A 26510-nucleotide genomic window follows, 5' to 3' on the forward strand; every position below is an offset into this window, starting at 1 on the left:
GTTTGCAAAAAAATGTTATATACTGATTTTATGTATGCTATGTAATCTCCTGTACATTTATTTTATGCTTCCTATGCTTTTAAATTCATGTTTTCCATTTGTTATTAATTAGTGCATTTATGCAATTTGCTAGCACATATATACATCCACTGGTCAGTCAGTGTCCTGTTACTATAGAATAGAGTGTATTTCCTCTCTCAACGCATAGCAGGGATGCTTCTATACCCGGTTATTCTGGTCTATAGCAGTGGTGAGGTACAGCTACAAGTGTTTTAATGCTTGTCTGTGCAATGCTTTTGAAAGGGCAATATATTTTATATATTTTCATGTAAAACTTAAAAAAAATGCTTATTGGAATGGAATGTTTATATTGCATTGCAAAAACATGGTTGTTCACTTGGTTCTAGTCAGGATCAAAGCAAACTGCTGAAAATAGTGATCTCAGTGCCAAGCAGACACATTGAGAGACAGCAGGGAGTAATTAGGCTGTAGAGTCTTCAGGATCCACAAGCTTGGTTACAGCTGTACTTGCGACCCTTTTTTCTTGGAACTGACCACGAGTTCTGATGTTTCTGAATACATTTTCTAATCTGGTGAGCACTCTAATACTGCAGCATAACAATCTACTTTTATATGGCATTGCTGGGCATACCATTAAACAAATATAAGGAATATAGGGAATAATAAGCAGCAGTGGAAACACTTATTCAGCAGCTAAAAAGGAAATAGCTTTAAACTGGAAAATAGCTTTATTAAACATTAACTGTGTTAATAATTATCACAAATTTACAATTGCAAAAATGATTGACACCGTCAGCTGTTTAAAAAGTCTGGAATTTTTGGTGGAATTAGTTGAGTTTAATAAAAGCTTATGTTTTATTTACCTGCACTCCACAGATCGGTCAACTTACCGGTTCTCCCAATACTTCTAATGGGCCATGCAGTAGATTCTCTCTCCTACTCTTGCAGGTCTTGTTTGGGTTATTAAAGTCCCATCCCATGAACTTTCCATTCATGCGAAGAACAGATAAGTAAAATTTAGGACTTTATTATAGTTGGATTTACCCTTTAAGGCAATGACAGCTATCTCAAAATAATTCTTCTTAAATTAATATTAATTGTTAAACTAGTGCTATTGCACTTAGGAAACAAAATAATTATATATTCTACATTTGCATTATTATGTTAAATCCCAACCAGTCTCCATTCTTCTCTTTTTTAAATTTCTATTTAAAGTTATTATATCAGAATTTGTTCAATTATAAATCAGTAAATCATGAAGACAAAATAAACTATGGGGCATATTCAATTAGCTTTTGGATTCGCGGTAACGCGCCGGAACGGCCGCGAAATGTAATACACGGTACCGCAATAACGTGGATTTTCGTTGGCAGCCCATAGGGTTGCGTACGAAAATCCGCGTTAATGCGGTACCGTAATACCCGCAAGAACGCGCACTTTTCGCGGCAACGCGCGTTACCGCGAATCCAAAAGCTAATTGAATATGCCCCTAAGAGTTAAACAAAAAAAAAAAAAATCACTTACACACATTTAGAGCCTCTATAAGATAGTTTAGGAAACAAATATTAGGTGCTAACCTCCTGTAATATTCTAGATAGCCAGATTGCACAGTTTGTCATTTAGAAGTGGGTAGATTACAGGAAAAAAAGAGTTTAACAAACTGTACCTTTTCATTTAATTTTTTTTCTAGCAATTTAGCTTTATTTGTCCAAAACAACATTTATTTCACTAATGTAAATGATTGTGTTTATGAGTTAACCACAGAGTTCAATAATATAACTTTAACTGTTTTGCCAATTCTGCAAATAAAACCATGTCAAGTGTTAGACAAATGGTTTGTTACAAAGGTCAAATGCATAACTTTATGTTGTGCTTTGGAAGACCCAGCTATTTGTTTATTAATGAAACACATAAAGTAGTAAACTTTCAGGTGAACTTGACTGTTTTAGTATTCTTTTGGCTAGCCCAAAATTGTGAAACCACATCCATCACACAAGTGAACTTCTTATTCACACACAATTAGATTAAGTCTGAATCGAACGTTTTATAGACACTTTAATCATTTGTTTCATGGATTGAGAAGGAGAAGGGATTTGATTTACTGTCATCAGGAAAGGTGATAAAGATCAGTTGCCTGATAAATGTTGCAGGTGAAGGTGCTGATCAGAGCTATTCTCTCATTTGTTTAGCACAATACTTAAAAATTAATTAAAATTGGCATCACGCTAATGAGACTCTCTTACCTACAGTCTCCTCTAACCAGCCAGAAAATGCAAGACAATCTAATCTGAAATTTCTTTTAAACAACCTACGCTCAGGAAATAGACAAGCATTTGCACAATTATTTACTCACTGATGCAAGTAATGTATAATGTTTGTTCACTACCTATTTAGAGCAATAATTGTTTTATAAGCAACACTGGTTGAACTTTTAAAACTGAGCACGTAATCAATATTAAACTTGTAAAGTGCAATTATAAAGTACAATAGCCAATTATATGACTGGGAAATTTAACACACTAGGATTAGCATTTGATTCTAAAGAATGTTTACTTGCTATAATAGAAATGACACTTTTCTTATTTTAACCAATATTTACTCTAATACAGTCATTAGACTTTAGTGCCTATATTTAACCAAGCAGATTAGTTTTCATTTAATAGTGTCATTTGATAAATTAGGACTTCAAGGCATGACAACATTGATCTAATGGAATGGTCATCATGGCTGCATATGCTAACAAAAAATAAATCTTAGAATTCAACATCTCTGATTGACATTGATTTTTATCAGTTTCATTTCCAGAGAACACTTTATCTGCTATCTTATTAAAATATACACCCCCATGTTTTCCTCATCTCCCTTTTCCCAGCCTTTTCATTTCTATAGTTTCTACTCTCCCCATGGCTACAAATACTGCAAAATGGTTGACCAATTTGGTTATTTGTCTTAATTAGCGCTATCATTGCGATTAAATTATATCTGCAGACTTTAATCTCTGGAAAGGTCATATATGCCAAGTGCTAAGGCAGCAAGGAACGATTGACGGCATTCTACTAACTTATACATACTGTTTTTTACAAATATTTAAGTATGAGATAAATTGATATTCATTACACAAATGTATTTACTTTATACAGTTTGGATACAGCGCTGAATGGAATCACAGAACTCCTGCACAGTACTTAGAAAATAACAGCAGGATAGAACCCTGCCACTGCTGCCGGGAGTAGTAGTTCCACAGGCATAGACCACAGGTAGCATCACACAGGATTATCAAATTAATAATTCAGCTCACCCAATTTCAGACATGTAGAAGGAGACCTCACAGATCCTCAAGAACTCCATCCCACTCTCCAGGATCTCTCTCCCCTTTTGTAAGGCACAAACATCTCCTCATCCAGGGGCTCCTCTGCCATGCAATCTCCTTGCAGTATGTGAGTCTTTCCAAGGGGACCACTTCATGGGGTACTTGTAAAAAGGGACTTTCCAGACTTTTCTCTAACGCTCTGCCTTTTACCCTGTAGTGCCAATCCTGTGCCTGCTGTGGTTATGTTGTTTCTGGGGTACCACTGAAGGTAGGTATCCCCTTGCTGTTTTTTTCTGCCTCTCTTTACACTATAGCTCTCATTACATTTTGGGACACTCCCAAACTATGGACAACACCCTTCTGGTGCCTCATGTCATCCTGACCCTTTCGAGTTCTGTCACTGTTGTGGTGTGACTAAGCTCCGGCCCCTGGTAATGTGGCTGTCTGTATCACCAGTGCCCTATATGTGTGAGGCACTAGCCTCACTACACTGAAGAGCCTCCTGGTGACCTCACCTACGATCACCAGGGTTAGGTCCAAGACCACGTAATGCTACATTATGAGAAGACGTAAGAATTACACAGGTAAATAATTGGTAACCATGGTATATTTACTTTGATATCAGAATGCCAATATTTTAGATTATTTACTGACAGTACAAAAAGGTATTATTTTGCTCTGTAACGAAAAGTAGAGGTCAGTTAAAATTAGACCCCCATCTCAAGTATCAATAACATACACATATTTGTCACACTAATGTTTGTGGCATTGTGTATGGCTCTGAATACCTTATTCACAAACCAAGTTCTGGAAATATTTTGCTATTGCATATTAATGTCAGTAAAAAGGCTAGTGATCAATAACTTTTGTTTAAAAGTAGTAGTACAAATAGTATACATGTGATGTTTTCAAGCAATACCCTGGACTACACAACACAAATAATAATGCCTTATACTTGTCAGATGAAAATGCACTGACATTACTTTCATGTATTAGCTACATAAAAACCAATGACAATATATTGGTAAATGCATTTATTGCAGTACATTTTAGAAAATAAATTGAATGTCCATTGTTACTTTTCCATATACTTGTTTGATGTGTGCATTTTTAACCACAACTATATATTTGATGACTTGGAAGTAACCATCAGCTTTTTATATAGATAATAATTTTGTTTTTTGTTGTGATTGCGTGTTTTGGTTTTAGATTGTGCAGCCATCATTAGGCAAGTATAGCTTCAAAGAGAAACTGATATCAACCATTCCTATCTGTATACACCACTTCAAAAGCAATTTTATGACAAAAGATGTATGAGCAGAGTGCTGCCATCACCATGGGTCAGAAGTGGCAGTGCTGAAGGAGAATGTATGAAATACATTACAATCATAATAGCAGAAGTGATGCAAGATACAACATATTTCTCAACTGCTAAAAAATTGGGAAACAATATACAGCTTAATAAAAGAACCACAGTTTGCTTATAAATATTGTATTTTTTAGCTGCACCCTTAAAATGTCATTGCATCATGTGCAGTGGAGGCTATGATGGAACGATGCTTGTCAGTTTCCTGCCATGGTCAATAGGGATGTCTTAGTCAGTTATAGTTAACTTTGCAAGTTTCCAAAACATACAAATGAGGGATACTTATGGCTCAATGAAGCATAGTAATGCAGGACAAAAGTGTTGTTTTCTCTTGTGTTATCTTATGAACAGTAATTGATTTTATGCCATTAACCCATGCTTTGGACTACAACATTGTGGATTTTGCCCTAGGTTATCTAGATAATTGTCAGATATAATGGTTCCATAGGCCTAATGATCCAGCTGCAATTAAGCACCAGGCACAGTGAAAACATGCAAATGTTACATTAAAAGATTTTTTTTGTGAAAGGAATAGTAAGTAAGTAAGGAAGTAATAAGATGCAATGTGGAGAGAACAAAACTTAAAGGGTTTCGTTTTTGTATGAAGAGATACAAGATTTGCACAGTAATTGTAGATTGCAGGTGGCATTAGCCAGTAATTTCAATGGGGTGCAATTTAGACATCCTAGGGCAGTCCCAATTTAAATGGACTATCTCACCGTCCCATGGATCCGAGTGTTTGTACCAATTTTTGGGAAGTTGGCAATTTCCTCTGCTGTTTGTAGGAATTTAAGGGAGAATTGGTGGAAGAGAAGAGGTTCTGGGGCAGCCTAGTGCTTGATGAGCACTAGATAAGTACTAGATATGCCCTTGGGGTGGCTTTGGCCTGATTTAGGAAAGGTAAAATTTAGGAGGTAAGTTCTATGGGTACAAATATGAAGTTGACCAGAGGTAGGGCACACAATGTATTTAATATTACAATCTTTAAACATCTCAAGCAAGAAATAATCCTACAAATAAGAGACCTGGAATAAAAACAGTCACTGAAAGTCCCAGCAGAAAAGTTAGTAGGGGAGTCCAATCTAGGTCTTGGCAGTAGTTTGACTACAAGTTTCAAATTGGTATCACATGTGCATGACTTAACATAGCACATAGGTGTTATAGGGGTTTAAAAATTTTGGGAAGGTAGCAATATTACGCACTTGGTTCAAAAGTAGATACTATAGCACTGAATAGATGCACAATTCTTTACTGCCATTCAGATTTAAATTACTTAAAATTACTCATTTGTCCTTAAAACCAAAATATTGCTACTTTTACTGTTGCATTTATACCTTAATTATAGTTCCAGTTTGAATTTATTGTTAAATAGCGTTATTTATATTTAAAAGTGTGAAATGAACCTCAACGATCATAATATTGTCTGTGTTCTGTAAGGGATTACTGAGACACCTTGAGTGTGGGACAGCCTCTGAGTACAAAGTAGACAACACCAGTTCATTCCTGTCAACAAAATGCTGACACATACCTATTTATATATTGTTTTGTTTTAAATTGCAATACTTTCTGTTTCTTCTTTTTTTGTTTCTTTACATATACAGTGGTCTTAATTATCCTGGCAGCTCAAATGATTGTTGTAGTTACTTGTACACATATATAGCATCAATGTAAAGGAGCGCACTGAGTTATTACTGACTTCTAATTTCCTTGCTCCTGGTGGGGCCCTCACCGGTACATCGATGATACATTCAGATGGGATACTTCCTTGCCTTGAATATCTATAGCCCGGCACCAAAGCCCAGAGCACATCGAGGTGTCGGCAATAGGAGTAAAGTGCTGGGTCTCTACCTCTGCCCGTCATCTAGGACACCCCCTTCCTTCCTTTCCAGATTATTGCACTCCAGTAATTGTTGCGCTTTTCCCACTAGACTAAAGTGGTGTGGACAGATTGTTGCTGAAGAAGGGCTGTGACTGACAGGTGATCCGAACGAAACCAGGTAAGGCTGTTACACTAATAATAAATGCACAAATCCTATTCATTAATTTTTACAAATTAATTAAGTGTGTGATAGCCTCGCAGGGGGCTATGGGGGTAGGCTGAAACATAGCCTTGGGAGTCTAGAGACCTTGCACTGGCCAGTGCAAGGTCTCTAGGTGCCAGTTTTGGGCTGCCAGTCTAGAGGTGCCGGTTCTAATCGCCTGTCTCAAGGTGCCAGTCTCTACTGATAGTCCAGGGGAGCTAGTTCCAGCTGCCTGTCTCAAGGTGCCATTTTTGGCCTCCAGTCCAGAAGTGCCAGTACCAATCACCTTTCCTGAGGCACCAGTTCCAGCTGCCTGTCTAGAGGTGCCAGTTCCAGCCGCTTGTCTCGAGGTGCAGGTTTCGGGCCACCAGTCCAGAGGTGCCAGTTCCAGTCACCAGTCTCAAGGCGCCAGTCTCTGCCGCCAGTCCAGAGGTGCCAGTTCCAGTCTCCTATTTTGAGGCGCCAGTCTTTGCTGCCTACCCAGCTGTGCCAGTTCCAGTCTCCTGTCTCGATGTGCCAGTCTCTGCTGCCTGCCCAGAGGTGCCAGTTTCAGTCGCCTGACTCGACGTGCCAGTTTCAGCTGTCAGTCCAGAGATGGCAGATCCTGTCGCTTCTCCTGAGGTGCCAGCTTCTGCTGCCTGTCTTGAGGTGCCAGTCTCTGCCTCCAGTTCCAAGGTGCCAGTCTCTGCCTCCAGTTCCGAGGAGCCATCCTCTGCTTCCAGTTCCGAGTTGCCATCCAGTTCTGAGTCGCCAGCCTCTTCCTCCAGTTCTGAGGTGCCAGTCTCTGCCTCCAGCTCCGAGTTGCCCACCGCTGTCTCTGTTCCTAAGCTACAGTCTGCTTCTGAGAGGACTCTGCCTCTCCAATCTGCTCCAAAGACATTGTCGCTAAATACTGTTCAGCCCGAGTTGCTATTCCATGCGGTTCAACTCGAGTTGCCCTTCCATGCGTTTCAGCCCGAGTTGCCATTCCATGCAGTTCAGCCCGAGTGGACATTTGATACAGGTCAGCCCGAGTTGCCACTTGGTGCTTTTCGGTCCGAGGCTCTTCCCACTGCTATTCGGTCCACCTTTTCCAACTTAGTGCTCTTCTGAGGTTTTGTGCTTCTCATATTCTCTTCATAGCTAGCCTTGTTAATGATCCAAAGAGACAGGTACTGTTTTTGTTATCTCATTTTAGAGAAGAAGCCTTGGAATAGGCAAACCCCTTAATTGAGACTAAAGATCCTATCGGAATTGCAACTCTTTGTTGAGGCGGTAATTGGCAAGTTTATACCATCTCCTGCAGTGCCATCTTGTGAGTTCACCTTTGTGTTCCACCCAGTCGGTTCATGCTCCTATTCCATGGAAATCCTGTAAAAAGAAAGGGCGAAAGAAGAGAGGAGGGTCTGCTGTGCCTCAATTTTCTTCTGTTATGATGTCATTCCTCTTTCCACCTGCTGGACCCCCAAGTGTGGACTATGACTCTGACGTTTTTAATCACTTTCGGTAATACGGGTGTCTGGAATCCACCCTAAAGGGGGGTATACTGTCAGGATCGGCCTGCAGCTTTCTGCAGTGCATGCTACTTGTATTGGCAGCTCCTGCCTCCAGGACCTTGGACTTGTTACATTAATGTTTATCTGACAGTATCTCTATTCACCAGAGGTTCTGCTATTGTGCCTTTTCTTTTTTTGACAAAGGTGTCATCTCTAGGGATTCATTTGTTGCACCAATTATCTCCTGCACCTGGGTCTTCTTTATTTATGTCTGCCTCTCTCTCTTTCCTGTGCTGGTCATTTTTCTTCTCCTTTGGTTTGTCTCCTGGTTCTCCTGTGGTCTCGGACTTCACATCACTACTTCGGATCTTACTTCATCTAACCATTCCACCGTCATCTGCAGTATTCCTTGCAACCAGTATCCAGTCATCTCCGATATTCAGTGTCAGCATTAATTGTTTCGTACTATTTATCTGTATTTTGATCTATAGACACCTTTATTCTTATCACATCCCGATCGCCATAGCTGTGATTTACTCTGAAGTGTGACAGCAGTATAATTTCTTGTACTTTTGTTTGGCAGCATAAAAGGAAAGCCTTTCTTTCCCAAATCTGATTTTCCATAGACCTAGGCAAAGTATGACATTCCACAGGTGTCTGACTTCAAGCGTTTGTTGCCAAGCAACATTCACACACCCAATATATCTGCAAGTGCCTCCAAAACGTAGAAATCCTCTGACTACTACTGTGCTCAGCATAACATAAACCTTTGCAGAAAATTTTACTAGATGTACCACTTTAGATCTCTGCTAAGCTTGGAAAATGTGTGAACAAAGTAGACCCATAGAGATAAGATATGTTTTATAAATCTACTAAAAGGGCAATTTTTTTAAAAAAAAAATCTTTTTTTTCTATCTGACAAGAAATTTCCAATATTTCCAGCCGCCTAGCCACAGTTGACATCCCCCAGCCCCAATTTCAAGTCCCCATCCCTGTTTTCCAGACCTCTATCCCAATGATCTATCCCACAAATCCAGTCAAATCCCCATGCCCCATGTTTTACCGAAAAAAAATAAATCTATTTATTAAAAAGTTTTATGCTGATTATTAAGCTTGTTTTTCTTTTTTTTTGTTTATTTATTTTCAAAAGTTTCTTATAAAAAGTTTGTGGTTTCTAAAATACATGTGTGTATGTATTTGATTTATGTAAAGATAATGTGTATTAAGGTACATTACTATCATAGTGAAGGAACATTTTGAACATAACCGAGTATGTGAAATACATTTGTCTCTTTTGACTGGGTATAAACTACAACACTTTTTAAATCAAACTGAAGTGTGTGATGAGGGTGGCAGGGATAAAAAGCAGGGTAACTCGTCCAATATTGGTGTGAGAAAAGTGGTACGCTTTGTCTGGGTGATAATTGTTCCTTTTCCTCACACAGTAAATGGCAGCACAGTCATTATTCCATTGTCCACACACAGTATATGGCAGCACAGTCATTATTCCATTATCCCCATTTAGTATATGGTAGTACAGACATTCTCCCATTAAACCCCCATAGTATATGGCAGCACAGCCACTATCATCATTTATGCTTTTTCCATATCATGCAATATCATACAAACAAAATACACACAAAGCACAACAGAAAGAGTTAATGAGCAGTTTTAGTATGAAATTTCTTTATAATTTAATACAATTGCACGCCTGTATGTTCCACTGCCAATCGGCAATACAAATGAGCATTGTACTCAAACGTGCCTGTTCTGGTGAATTAACTGGAGGAGAAAAGAAAAACGCAGCGCTATGCATGCCAGTTTTCATCGTGTAACTGACTCTACTACGTATTCATTAAGCAACATATCTTTAGATCCGCTCCTTGTTGAATTTGAGTGTACGTATACCCGATTTATGTGTGTTTTAAAACAAGCGCACTTTGCTCTTGGTATGCATCTCTTATGGACAAAGACTGGATGGGGGTTATGGTAAAGTAGAATAATTTGATAAAGAAGTCATTACACTCTATATATATTTTTTTTATATTATTCTGAAAACTATAACCATCTATGCAAATACAGGACATGTGAAAACAAGAAAAAGATACCACAACTCATAAATATCAATCGGACACTTTAAAAACTGTATTGTGAATTGTAAAATAACATTAACAGTATCTGACTGTTTGTTTATGGTTCACAGCACCTGTTATTGTAGCTTATTCATCGTAAACGTCCAGAGGATCAAATATATTATCTAAAAGTAACATACCCTTCCCTCATCATGGCTCCAATGAGTCCAATAGTATAAAGAAAATAGGAAACCAGCAGCACAGTAATCCAGCCAATAGTACCTTGCTATGATATAGGATACAAAATATAACCCAAATACTAAATTATTTACCACTGGCAACTTTGATCTACATAAAGTCTAAAGAACTTTTTCTAGAAGGGTTTAGTTTATGAAAAACAAACAAATACAACGCTTTATATGTGTTTAATTTGGCAAAGCTACTATATATGTAGAACTAACTTACATTGTTTTCAATCTTCATTGTAAAATTATGAAGCAATCACTTCCCCTTTTGTTGTACTGTAAGAGTCCATCTCATGCATTGTATACATGTGGTCTGATTTTAGAATTGTACGTAAGTGTATTTGTGCCTTATAAAGATGTGTTTTGGTGCAAAAGTGACACTTTATGCATGTGTACATATGTCCGTATTTAGAGCTGCACACATCTTGCACTTGTAGACCCTTACTCTTGGAGAAGTGGATCAGGGGCATTAATGTGCAAGTGCAGTACATGAAAGTCTATGCAGAGACAAGTAATGCACTCCAATTTGAGATGCATCTTAATATACTAAATATGTTGTCTAGTAGATATTTTGTACCTGCTTAAACTAGGTGCAAGTTTTGGAGTTGATAATGATGATTGTTGCATGTTTGTCCTAGATGGATCTATATACTTAATTTAAGGATGCACATATCTCAAGATGCTCAACTCAAAATACTGATGTGGAAACAAAAGTGATGACATAATGAACTATTTTATTCAATTAAACTTCAGCTTAAAATTTGTGTAAGTCTTAAAAATGTTTCTATTTGGGTTTGTGTAAAAAATACCGAATTTGAAAATCAGGTCTTTTCTTTGGGTAGTTTTGTTTCAGAGTGATTGAGTGTTAGCAATATGCATATTATTAGATGTCACATATGTCTCTAAGATATGTCTGCTTGTACATGTGTATGTGTATGAGGTCTGAGTATTCACCTGCTTCCAAGATCTCGACATGGATCCCCCAGTCAAAATAAGCTGACGTCTCTATAAGAGAAGATTGAGCTCTTCTTAGTGATATGGCAATAACCCCCATATCACTAACTTGCATTTTCGCGACAATGCATCTGCCCAAATATTTGGCTTCTCTCATGGCTATGGCACATTTCTCTGGGTTAGCTGTTAATCCTGCAGACCTTAATGAAGCTAAGACCGCCTCAACTTTGGCTAAATGTGATCCCCAGGCTGGGGTATAAATCACTATATCGTCCAGGTAAGCGGCTACATAAGCTGTGTGAGGTCGTAGCAATTTATTCATGGCCCTTTGGAAGGTGGCAGGTGCCCCATGCAACCCAAAGGGTAGGACTTTATATTGATAGAGACCATCAGGGGTGGAAAAAGCAGTCTTTGGCTTGGCCGTGGAAGTCAGGGGAACTTGCCAATAACCCTTTGTTAGATTAAGGGTTGTTAAATAATTGCTACCAGCAAGATTTTTCCACTAGTTCATCCACACGTGGCATCGCATAGGCATCAAACTGCGACATACTGTTTAGGCGCCTAAAGTCATTGCAGAACCTAATTGTCCCATTGGGATTCGGGACAAGCTCAATGGGACTATTCCATTCACTAGTGGACTCTTCAATTACATCTAACTGGAGCATCTTCTCGACCTCCTTCCTCACGTCCACCCGTCTGGCTTCTGGAATACGATAAGACTTCTGCTTTACAGTGACTCCTGGCGCAGTGACAATGTCGTGTTTGATTAAGGTAGTGCGCCCAGGAATGGAAGAGAAGACATCCCTGTTCCGGCTAATCATTTCCTCAGTCTGTTGTCTCTGCTGAATGGACAAAGCTGGCTCTATGGGCACTTCAACTTTTCACTACCTGAGGAGAGGTTTCCTCATCATGCCAAGGTTTAAGGAGGTTAACATGGTATATTTGCTCCTCCCTTCTCCTACCTAACTGGTGGACTCTGTAATTGACAGGACCGACAGCCTCTAGAACTTCATATGGACCCTGCCAATGGGCGAAAATTTTGCTTTCCTGGGTGGGAACCAGGACTAGGACCTTGTCCCCAGGCTTGAAAGATCGAACAACAGCACTTTTATCATAACTTTTCCTCTGTCGTTCCTGAGCCTCTTTTACATGTTGCGGCACAATGGGCCCTATCTTTCCTAGCCTCTCATACATTTGGGACACAAATTGTACCAGATTTGGCTCCCTGTGACCTTGCTGCTCCCACCCTTCTTTTAACATATCCAATATACCCCTGGGCTGTCTCCCAAACAATAGCTCATAGGGACTAAACCCTGTTGAAGCTTGAAGTACCTCACGGATGGCAAACATCAAATAGGGAATAAGATTGTCCCAATCTTTTTTTTCTTGAGCCACTGCTTTCCTGAGCATGTGCTTTAATGTGCAGTTAAAGCGTTCCACCAAGCCATCTGTTTGTGGATGGTATACAGAGGTGTGAAGCGCCGTAACCCCTAGCAACTGGCACATGTCCTTCATCAGTTTAGACATAAATAGAGTACCCTGATCTGTGAGAATTTCTTTGGGTATTCCCAAGCATGTAAACATCATTACAAGTACTCTAGCTATGGTGCTGGACTTTATGTTTCGTAGGGGAATTGCCTCTGGATACCTGGTTGCAGAGTCAAGCACCACTAGTATATATTGGTGCCCACGTGCGGATTTTTCCAGTGGCCCCACAAGGTCCATGGCTATCCGTTCAAACTTGTACTATTAGTATAGGAATGAGAGGTGCCCTGTACATGAGTTTGGGACAGGTTCTCTGACAAATGGGACAGGACCGGCAATACTTTTTCACTGCCATGTGTACACCGGGCCAGTAAAACCTAAGCAGAACTCGTTACCGTGTTTTATCCTCCACAGACATGTGTGTGTGCTGCTTTTAACACTAGGGTTACATGGACCTGAGGAACCATTAATTGTTCTACTTTTTCCCCCTGCACATTAGCAACTCTATACAGGAAATTATTTTTAACAATAAAATATGGTATACCTTCTGCAGGCTGGGCGGCTTTCGCTACCCCATTTACCTCAGTCACACTTTTAAAAGGCATGTTCCAAAGTGACATCATTAAGTTGGTCTCAAGCAGGGGCGGATCTAGAATTTTTTTCCACCCCGGGCGATATAGGGGGGCGATTTAGGCCCCACCCCCTTTCTACCTTCTAAGGCTGCCGGCGGCTGCACAGTATGTGCAGGTCCGTTCGGCATGATAATGTGCTGTCTTGCTGCTCTGATTGTGTTTAAAACACAATCATGGCAGCCGGGCAGCACATTATCACTGCTGAACGGACCTGCACAGTGTGCAGCCGCCGGCAGCAAGCCCCCCCCCCCCCTGGATCTGCCACTGGTCTCAAGCAAAGTCCTGCAGAGGAAACAAAATTTGTATTGCGGACCAGTCCGTATCCTCACTGACAGGCGGGGTGGGCTCATCTGCGACATCACTGACCAATGCTAGTTTGGACTGTCCATGTTTCCCCGCAGGTGGATGCTTTTGTGGAACTCCTGCTGTGACTCCCAGGATGGCATTCCAGTTTGGCGGTTCCCAAAGATCGATGTCCAGATGTTGTGGATTCTTAGGCGGTTCCTTTAAGACCGGGCTTCCGACCGTTGCATCATTTGCCGGCATGTCCGGCCGGATCCGCTCACCGAGGACATCATTAAACAGTGGGAAGTCTCGCCCCAAAATGAGTGGATATGGGAGTTTAGGTGCTGTGGCAGCTACCACCATAACAGTTTTGTCTTTGAGTGTGACAGTTAGTATTGTTCTTTCATACTCCTCTGTCATGCCATGTACGCAAAGAACCTTCACCTTGGGCAACCGAGAAGTTATGGTTTCGGGTAAGGCAGAGCTGGAAACCAATGAGAGTTCACTCCCCGAGTCAACCAAAGCCAGAACTAGGTTTTGGTTGATTAGCACAGTCACCCGGAAAAAAACAAGGACTTCCTGATGTGGGACTCATGGTAAATCAGCTTGGAAATGTAGGCCCAATATGTGCCACGGAACAGTCCATGGGTTCCTGTAGTTTAGGACACTCTGCCTTAAAGTGGCCTAGCTCACCACATTCAAAGCACTTCAGATTAGACAGTTTTGCACCTGGCCCTCTGCCCGTAGCAGATTTGCCATTGGGCCCTGTAGCAAGGATTGTCAAACCTGGCTTTTGGCGTGACAGCGGCTTTGGCATAAATGCGGGTTCTAGTCATTTGCTGTAGCGTACAAAACCTTTCTACCACGGTGGCAAGCTCTTCATAAGTTTGTGGGTCTGATTGCAGAACCCACCTTTGCAAATCGCGGTTCAGCCCCTGGATGCAGTGATCTATCACCAGAACTTCAATAATCCGAGAAGGCAAATTCTCCTCAGGCTGCAGCCATTTCTTTAAAATTTTAGAAAGCTCAGCTACTTGCGCTCTGACCGGTTTTCCTTTATCATAGCGCCATTGGTGATAGCGCTGGGCTCGGCCTGGCCCAGAAACTCCAATGTGAGCCAATATCTCAGACTTTAGGCACAGATAGTCAGAGGCCCATTCCTCATCTGAGCTTATATGGATCTAGAGCTGACCACCACTGTAGTTTGGAGCGCACTCGCTACTGCTTCAAGGTAATTACATATGATCATCACCTGCATAGAATCCCTGCATACAGCAGCTTGTCACATCTGCGTTGTTTCCTCTATACAAATTACCCTGGAGACAGTCTTATGCACACAGCCTAAGCTCACCAGGATAGAAGTTGAAGAACACTTGTGACCTCATTTAATCTTATTCAATCTTGCTCATTTTATCTTGCATAATTGTTTATTTGCATAAAAGATATTTCCACTTATCTGCTCTTGTATACCCAGTCTGCCTCATCCTGATACATCCTTTCTTAATACACTGGGTATTTCGGCCTATTTTCAGTTCCCTCAATCATAGGGACGTCCCCACACATTACTACCCGTTCCTTCTCAGTAACATCTGAATGTGCAACATCACACCACCCCGGGGCAATACACCACCCAAGCTACACCACCAGTCCTCCACTCATACTTTACTCACCAATATATTTGAGCGCAAGGGGAAAACCCCCCTTTTCCATTATATTCAAACACAGTATGGGGATGAGCAGAGACATGCTATGGGGAATGTAAACACACATATTGAATGTAGACAGTCATAATGTGTGCTAGGGCAGACACTCTAGGGGGACATGGGGATAAAAAGTGCATATTCAACGGTGTCGTCACAGGCATGGTGTGTGCACCAGAGGTGGCCAAGGCACTTGCTTAAAGTTCACATAAATTGATCTCTTAAAGAAGAAGAGAATATAAATCAATATTTCTATAATCAACTGTTATCTTTTCAAGTGCTGTGTTGATCTACATCGTTCAAAAATGTACATATGAATATAAGTGCATTTCATTCAAACTCTTATTTTATTATATTTATAATAGCTATTCATATCTTGAAAATGTGTCATTGATACCCAGGAATCATCAGCCACATCCAAGTCTGCGAATATACCTGGTCTAGCTATTTCTGATTATCTGACCATATGTCGGCATTTCCCAAAGTGGCACTGGGGTGCCACGGTGCTGTCATGGTGCTGCCACAGGGATGCCGTGGCCAGGGCAAAAAATAATTAAGAATACTTACCAATTCAGAGTCGCCTGGGACCCAGCATCCTCCTCACTGTCCCCTCCTCACTGAATGACGTCATCACGTCCGACATATTCAGTGAGGAGCAAAGCAAAGAGGAGCTAGAGGAAAGAAAACAGAAGAAAGAAGACAAAAGAAAGAAGGGCAAGTAAGGTGAGTAAAGGAACGGAGGGGAAATGGTGATAGGAAACAGCGATGAAGGGGCAAAAGAATGAATGGGGGCGCAGTTTAATGGTGATGACACAGTGTGATCATGAAGGGGCAGAGTGTGATCGTGAAGGAGCGGAGTGTGATCGTGAAGGAACAGAGTGTGATCATGAAGGGGCACACTGTGATCGTAAAGGGGCATAGTGTGATCGTGAAGGGGCACAGTGTGATGATTTTTCTACATATTGTTGTTTTATTTTGTTTGATCCTATTCCTCTTACTGATAGCTGTAAATTGTTCTTTGACCGAAATATAATTGAAAAAAGTATATAAAAATATTCTTTTTCCTTGCATTTATGTGTATTATTTTTGCAAACAACAATAATTATTTCTGTCCTGACTTAAATACTTATTACATTATTTTCACCCAAATACCTATAAAACAGGACTGCTCTGTAAATATTTTGGAGTAGGGTTGCCTTGAAAAAACTATGGAGACCCTAAGGGTGCCACAAACTGAAAAAGTTTGGAGACCACTGCTATTTGTCACAGATAACCCATTACCTATGGTGAGTAATCTATTTTATAGCTGCCCAACATTGCATTTTGTTTTTTCTTTCATCTGTGTAACCACAGGTGCTGCACGCAAAACAATTTTGTTCCATATCAGTGGCTGGGTCAGATCATTTTAAATAATGTTTTGCAGAGTAATGAGACAATGAGGTTTATTTGTTTCTTTCTTTACTTCTTTATTTTAACTGAGATGACTTTCAGTGCTAGTTCAGAAACAACAACAGGAGTTTGCAGTTTAAGTACCCTTTTGATATATTTGTAAACACGATAAGAAATTAGCCCTAATAATATCACCTAACATAATTAAGATGTTCTCAAGGATGTTTTACTAATGGATTTATCACTGGAGAAAGAAAATCTCTGCAATTTTATTTTTGTTTTACAAATAGCTAAAGCTGTGGAAACATCCTTTTGGGAAAAAAAAGTTCCCTGAACATTTGTCATTTTTAGATGCAGCAAATGTGCAGTGTTTCCATTTTTTCCAATTACTCTATATAGTGGCTGATTTCACCTTTTTCTCACCCTTTGGGAGACAATGCTCAAAGTCTCATTGCTCCAGAAATGGAGTTTATCTGTTACCACATTAAAGACAACATTTTGTAATGAACACTTAATAAATTGTACATTAGAACCCATGCAGATCTGCACAATTAGGGAATGAGGGAATGGTAAATAAACAGTGAGTTTCTATGGATATAATACTACTACTACTACTACTACTACTACTACTACTACTACTAATAATAATAATAATAATAATAATAGTGTAATATTCATAATATTCATCTTAAACATTGTAATAGTATTTTTATTTAAAAAAATGTATCATTAATTTAATTATTTCAAATAATAATATATTATATATTTTTTTATTTTACTAATGCAGGTTTATCACAGAACTTTAATGTTTCATCCATATATATTGCAACTTGAAAAAAGTTGTGCCACTACACTAAAATAAGTTAGAGAGAAAGAGAGAGAGAGAAATGTAGAGAGAAAGAGAAAGATGACTGATTCACCAACCTCTCTGTAGAAGTGTTTGCAACAAAGGAACTACATAAATGCTTTAGAGAGTAGTTAGAGCCTGACACATCCTACAGCACAAATTCTGTTCTGTACTCTTCAAACTATACAAAGTGTCCCAAGTAATAATGGCAAACTGCTGCTTTAAGTAAAAAAAACAATATCACAGACAAGATAAAAAAATAACTAAGCAAAAAAAATCCATTCTCTAAGAGCCCAACCTACTCAGCATTGGCCTGGTCTTCTAGGGGAGGCTTGAAAATATTATTGGGACCCAAACCTAGAGAGTATTGGCCAGTGCTACTCGATGCTTAATAGCACTGGGCCCCTCCTGGTACCCCTTCATGTTGAGTACCAGGGCAAGACTCTCAAAATATAGTGTAGTCACTTTTTGTACTGCTCCATAAGTGTTCTTGCATGCTGGTGCTTGTAAAACTACAAGTGCCAGCATGCACATGGGTGCTTGAGCATAAAATTACTTGTAGTGTCACAAGTGTACACTATAAGTGATACCCCCATATTCAATTAAATAAAGTAGTGCCCTGTTTATAAAAAATATATGGTAGTGCCCCCTTTTGAAGAAAAATATAAAGCAGTGTCCCCTATGATGATGGATAAATGAATATTGGCACCATAATGATGAAATTATTTTTGTACTCATAATTTATAGGAAAAGGTTGCACCTTTAAAAAATACTCACTTAAATTTGTCTTCCTTTCTTGACTGATGTAATCCAATGAGAAGAAGGCAAACGATATGGGAAATTCAAAATAGACCCTGTGTACCACATGAACAGCTCCCGATGAGCACCTAGGACTAGATTTACTAAGCTGTGGGTTTGAAAAAGTGGGGATGTTGCCTATAGCAACCAATCAGATTCTAGCTTTCATTTATTTAGTACCTTCTACAAAATGAAATCTAGAATCTCGCAGGTTTAGTATCCTAGTGGGTTGGATTATGTAAACTTCACAAACATGTTAAGTTTATAAGTCGATCCCTTGCTTTTGTTTAGTTCATTTATATTTATCATGCAGTGTTTCTTAACCTACTCCCGAGTCCCTTAGTATAACGTACAAAAGCCTTCTTGTTTGTTTGTTTATTTTTTGAATAGGAGAAGCTATCTAACTATCTTCTCTACTCCAGCTTTTTCATTTCCTTCATCCTGCTAGTTGTTAATACAAAATATAAGCAGTGGATTTCCACATCAAAAACCAAGAGAAAGCAGATAACTGAAAGGAGAAAAGAGGGTTAGAAATGTAGACATTTCTTTTGAATTATTTAATCCAGGATATTTACAGGATAATTACTGCAAAGCTACCTATTTACACATAGTTATTTATGCTCTTTTAAAGTGCACTGTACTTTTGTAGTTTAAGAAAATAAAAGGAAATAATTATTTTGCCATCACTTATTTATAGAGACATATTTTTTTGTAGCAGAGTATAGATGCGGTGCAATGTATTAAAAATATACAATTATCAAAAAATAGAACTGAATTTAATTTTAAAATTTATTGGAGGAAAGACACAAGAAAATAAACCTTAATGTATTTATTAATACTTACTTGAACAGCATTTTATAGTTAATTGCTCTATATATTTCAAATATTAAGACAGTTTACACTTAGTATGGCACAATATGATAAACTTGCCATTAAATTATTCCTTTTCTGCACTCCAAAGATGTTTTTCTTTTTATTTCTGCTACTAAACATCTTTCATAATGTCATGCTAGGACCACTGCTAGTTAAATAGGTCACACAATCAGCATCTGCAAAATGGATCATTTATCATAACCATGACAATACTGTCAGAAACCCAGATTTACTAGCATTAAGGTGGCACTGGGTGAGTATTTCAGGGAAATCTTCATAGCAAAACATCTTTAACAAATCATTTATTGAAGAGAAAAAAATTGTTTCTGACCTGTGCTTTATGAGAATATTTTAGTACTAGATTTATATTGCATATCTTTGGTACATTTCAGCAGAGTATTGCTGTTGCTTTACAAATATATAGTGTATAACTGATTTATTTTGGTATTAAATGTCATCTGGCAGTTATTGCTAGTATCTATAAAAACAGATATTATTAAAACTGTTATACATTACATATTATCTATCTATCTATCTATCTATCTATCTATCTATCTATCTATCTATCTATCTACCCATCTATCTATCTACCTATCCATTGTTTTAATGAAGAGCTATGGAGTGCCTATATATATATATATATACATACATACACACTATATGGACAAAAGTATTCGGACGCTTGACCGCTACAACAACCGGATAGAAAACAGAACACAAATATAGCCGTACAGTGAATATTATGTATAGAAGTATTCACGGAGTAAAAGCTGCTAAAGATCTTACAGGTGGTCCAGACCTGTCTTAGTAATATGCACAATTGAATAGAGTTGATCCAGCACTAAAAATCTGTACTATGTATATATACTAAAATGTAAGTATGCCTTTGTAATGGAGGATGGTTTGAATATTAGATGCAGCTTGTTATTTCAAAATCTATGTTGAGACCCCCTGGGGCCAGGGTTTTCAACTCATAGATCTACCTGATCTCAACTGTGTTGATAGTTTTTATGAAATCTCCTCCCCTCCAATTGCCATAAACTGTAAAGATGATGGTTCTTTATTGTGTTGATGTTTCTAGTGATGGGATATACCATGTGTATGTAACCCTTTTTTAATAATACAGATGTGTTCCCCTATCCGAGTTTTTAGGTGTCTGATAGTTCAACCCACATACTGAAGATTATACGGACATTGTAGGATGTATATTACATCCCTAGTGTCACAAGTGAGAGTGTCCTTGATTTTATATTTCTTTCTTGTTTGAATGGAAGTAAACTCGGTAATAGATTTGATGCTTGTATGTTTCATGGAGGAGCAACCTCAACGGTGGCCACAATAGTAGAAACCAGTGGGGTCCTTCGTCGTTGTCAGGACTGCCTGGATCTTAAATCTAGGTTTCAGTTCAATGTAATTTTTTACCAATATCTTTCTTAGATCAGGTGCCTTTCTGAAAATCATACTGGATTGTGTGGGTAAAATCCTCTTGAGATCCTCGTCCTTTAACAGGATCTCCTAATTTTCGCTAAAAAATAAATAAATTTTGTTTCACTGATTAGTTAGAATTGGTTATGAAGTATGTCATAGTACCTACCTCAACATCAGTCGGTTTATTCTTATATTTCAAGAGGTCTTGCCTTTCCATATGTTCAACGTTTGTATAGGCCAGCTCCAAGGCATCCTTGTTGTAACATTTTTGCTTAAGTTGGGATTTTAAATATTTTTCTTGTACTATGTAGTTATTTATATTTGAGCAATTCCTTCTGACTCTTTTAAAAATTCTGACAGAATGTTAGTAAGCCAATGTGGGTAGTGATTGCTTGAGGCTAGAATGTAGCTGTTAACATCTACCTGTTTGTAGTGGCCATACTGGGATAGCTCCAAACTTTTATTTTGCTGGTTTTATCCATGTGTTCACTTACATATGTACATTCACCACTGACAAAGTACCTTTAGACTAGAGGCAAAATAGAGCAGTCACAAGAAATATGGTTCCTTATGAATAACTCAGTTTACTATTGATATATTAGCAAAACTTCAACACACTGTAAAATATAAAACGCTGTAACGACAAGTATTTGTATATACACAAACTGCCTCAGCAAATTTACCTGTATTTCTGATGACTCCCTTATCTCGTACTAAAATAGCAGAAATAAAGATACATTTAAACTTAACCAATTTAGTTATGGTAAAATGTAAGAATGGGGTTACTGACCATTCACTGCAACCCTCAATAGCATGGACCCGTGTAAGCACTTATAAACACAAAAAGGGAAGGAAATTACATGCAAAACATTTGATGGTAAAATTGCCTGTGTGAAAGATAAAGATGGCCTTCTTGCACACAAAGCAACCCAGGGTAAGGCTTTCTTTTACATTGTATTACATATTCACTATGGGGATGAAGGGTAAATGTAACATGTGTTTATTATATTACTTATATAATACCTAATCATTTTAGTAGACAGTGCTGTATCAGATTTTTAACCTAGGAAACTTTCAAATTCTAATTTATTTGGAAATAATACTTTTATAAGATTTATTGTATCTATTTTTATTGTGTTTAGATTTATTAGACCCATTGGAAATTTGTATAAGATTATTTTTAATTGTAGTAAGGAATTTAAACAGGATTAATGTTTTCAAATTTTTGATTTGTATGTACATGTGTATAATATGTTTTTGTGCAAATTACTCTATTTGTCAGATTTGTTAAAAATATATATGGATACAGTATACTGTATATATATAATGTATTACTTGATACATTTTTGCACTCCCTGGAACAAGTTAGCAGATTTAATTACAAATTATTAGTTTCTTTTGTAGTGTCATGCCTCTTCTTCCTTCTTTTCCTATAATGAATGAATAGAAAACCTTACATTCTTGTGCTTAATTTTCCTGCTGTAACTTTCACTATTATAATGATATATGGTGGGTAGTAGAGCACATTTATTTCATACAAAGTCATTGAGACTGATAAGATGAGCTCCACCTCAACTATTTAACAATTTAAAACTAGCTTCCTCCAATGAACAGGCTGACCTACGTTAACCACTCAGGCTCCTTTCCAAGTTTAGCTCTGCTCCTTTTCACCTGGTTGTATTAAGCTCCAGGATCTAATTTAATAGGGAAACAAGGCATATTAAACATGTTGTTATGCGCTTACTTTTTACATACTATATTCCTAGATAGTCCTAGCTACTTCTCCTGTTGTCATTTCCACTACTTTAATAACATACAATCCTCACAGAGTTCTTTGTTCAATAGTTATTGTGTCAAAGCTTAATAAAACCCACAATTACAATGCAGAAGTATTTGTATAACACAGCTACTTTTTCTAGTACAACAATGTTACAAAATATCCTTAATGACACAATCTTACACACCCAACATATAACAATTAAACAGAGATGATATGACATCTGTGTGAAGGTACATTTATGTCAATTACTTATATTTTACTGTGTCTCCCATAAAATTCCTATTGCTACGTGTATATATATACTATTTTCTTGTATAAATCTCAGCATGTAATCAATCTCAACACCATTGTGTTATTGTAAAACAAAAAACAGAAGTGCCACACATAGTGCATTACATGTAACAAAGAATATTTTCTCAAATTGTAATCCAATGTGGCTTCGTACCGAAAGTGAAATAATAAGAAGCTTATCTGATGTATATAAATCTGTAGGAGATGACTGAAGTTTCTATCTTCTCAATCTCTCATAACACAGCACCAGATCTCGGGAGGAATGTTCAGTAGGTAACTTCGGTTATAAATGCACTCAGGACACAAGAGACACAGACAAAGCAGCGATCATCCAGTCTGGACACCAGATATGAGGAACAAATGATTCACTTAAATATGCAAACACTCTTTCACATTTGCATTCTATATAAAGATGTCATCCTTTAATGCACTCACACACATTGCATGCGTATTCTTTCTGTGATGGTGGCACATAACACTGCACAGACTTGCTTTGCAGCTGTGGCTGATGGTGTTAGATGCCGCCATCACAGTTTGCAAAAGTCAGACTCACAATTCGGGCTCCAGTTCTAACAAGCGGTTTGACATCTAACCTCCCTCAATGTGATTGTGATCCATAAGAAAAGGCTATGATTTCTAAGAGTTCTATGACTTTATTCATTTGTCATTGGTTTATACAATTTAGAGTAAATTCATGAAACATCAATTTTTTTTGCAAAATTTTCCTTATATGTGCACTATAGGTGGATTGAAACATAATTGCAAGACTGGTTCTTGTTTTTGATCTACTAACTGAGCTTGTAAATATTTATTGTTGGCTGCAATGTGTTTTTATATATACTTTTTTTGTTAATTTGTTTTTAATAAAATTTGTTTTAAATTACTATGCATAAAGTGGTGTCTATACTAGTGATAAGGTTCTTTGCATATTTTTTCTTTCTTCCTTTTGTTTATGCCAGATGCCACCTGAACAGTTCATGTTCCATGGTTTAATTCTAAGTTCCATCTCATTGCTAAAGATTGTCCAAATACAAGGGCAGACGTTGAAGTTGTAATTTACTATATAAGAAAAGTGGTGGCTATTTATCAGCTTGCATTAACTGATTTGATACAAATGGTACAAACACTCTTTACAGGAGCAGATGGTATGCATTAATTCAACCAATTAGGTTGGGTAGACATGATGACACTCACTTTCTACACAAGCACTTACTGCACAGATACACGTTATATGATATTGAGAGAGATATAGCCACAACAGACAAACTGGTAACATTTACTTGCTATAAAACAGGGTTCTAATGAAAATATACATCATAATCATGATATATTCTGTGCAGAGGCAAAAAAAGCACTAGCATTGCTGACATTCTCACTAACCTGAAGTTAAAACCTTTAGTGAACAATGTCTTGTCTAAGGTATTAGGATTAGATCCAGATTAGACCCAGACATAGTAATCTAGCCTAGAACGTAGACCTGCTTAAATGTGTATATGAACTTGCAAAACAAGATGAAGTGAACTACAACACAAAAGAACAGGGCACAAAGGTAAAATTCATGAACAAGCAGACAAAAGCTGCAGAAGTCACCTGTAAAATGGCTTCACCAATCCTAGGGGTCCTGTCACTTGCTTTATTTGCAGTAGAAAGGGACATTTGTCCTAAAATTGTAGGAACCTAAGACAGCAGAGATCCCAGGGGCAACAAGTACATTCTTCTAGAGCCCCATTGACAAAGATACATGAGTGAAGCACCAAGGATCTTATGTCTTTACAATGATGGGTTCAAGCGGATCATCATACCACTTACACCACCTATACTAGAACCCACAATTGACCTTACAATTCCATAACAGTCACAAATATTTTTAGTGGACACATGAGTCACAAAGTCTCCCACTGCAGGGTCCTTTCACCTTGCTGTCATAGGTAGAAGAGTTCAATATATCGGGGTATCCAAATTTCCAATACAATACCTCACAAGCAGTCGACATAGGACCAGTCACAGTTTTTCTATTAGCACAGGATGCAGTAGTTAGTTTATTGGGAAAGGATTTGTTCTGCTGTGCACAATTTATTGCACTCCAGATGGAGTGTATTTGCAGGTTCCCTCCACACACACTGATCACATAACTGACATTCTCAACCAGCTCATAAACTTCATACCACAGACCTACCCACCAGATATTCAGAACATGTTTAATGAGGTGCCAGTTCACCTTTGAACTACTTATCTAGAAGGCACTGGATTCTTTCAGAACATAAAGCCAGTCCAGGTTTCTTTAAAACCTGTGCATGGTCCACCAAAGGTACCACAGTATCCACTATGGCAAGAGGCTGAGTAAGGCATTTTTCCAACAATTCAGTCACTGCTTCTGCAGGGCATCCTCAAAACAATAATCAGTAAGGTAAATTCTCTGATATACCCTTTAAAGAAAACTGGTGGTAGAGGATGGAGACTGGTCACATAATCTCACAGGCTAGAGCCCACAACATGGCTCAGTACTCTTCCAATATGTATATGACCTACTCTTATACTGACCTCGTTATGATGCATCACTAGCTGACACAAAATGCATCATTAGCTGTCACAAAGCAACTCCTTTGTTTTGTGGCTGAGAATGGACACAAAGTTTGCAAAATAAATTCCAACTCTGCATACACATTGTAGTCTACATTGGTCATTGCCTCTCACCAGGTAATAAATACATATCACAGAAGCCTGCATACAAGCCGTACAACAAATAACATTAACTAAAAATAAAAGCAAATCATATAGTTCCTGGGAATGCAGGATACTTCAGTTAATGGATATCTAGCTGAATATCTAACTAACTTGCAGCTCCATTGTATATACTAACCAAACTTGGCATCCAAGAACCATTACAACATACATTTGAATCAACACAAAGTTCTGAAACAATCCAACTTGCACTCACATAAACACCTGTTTTAGGACTCCCATATCACACACTTCTTTTTTATTTTCTCTGCCATAAGGAGCTAAGTTTTGCTTCAGGAGTCCTTACACAAAAGCATGGAGACAAAAAAAAGACTAGTGGCTTACAAGAGTATACATCTTGATCCAGGAGCCAAAGCACTGCATGTTTGTCTCAGAACAGCTGCCGTTGCAGCACTATGGAAGAAAAGAGCACAGCCATAGTTTTGGGAAGCCCACTTTTCTCCTATGTACCTCAGTTGCTACATTGCTAAACTGCAAACTGACCAAGCACAATACATCTGCCAGACTCACAAAATGGGGACTAGCACTGTTGTAACATCATATTACAAAAATGCACTGTACTCAGTTCTGCTACTCTCATGCCCATTCCCCAAGGTGAGTTTTAAGAGACACAAGGGATGGGGCAGGAGCATGTATTTTTGTATGTAATACAGCAAAACTTCAGTTTTCAAAGAAATTACACTTGAAATCTTACATTTTATGTAGATGGAACTTGTCATAAGCAAAATGAGGATTGTTCTTTATTTTTTGGCTATGCTGTAGTTGATGGTGAAAAAAATTATAGAAGTTAGGCCTC

This window comes from Mixophyes fleayi, chromosome 4 (genome assembly GCF_038048845.1).
Source record: "Mixophyes fleayi isolate aMixFle1 chromosome 4, aMixFle1.hap1, whole genome shotgun sequence".
Lineage (NCBI taxonomy): Eukaryota > Metazoa > Chordata > Amphibia > Anura > Limnodynastidae > Mixophyes > Mixophyes fleayi.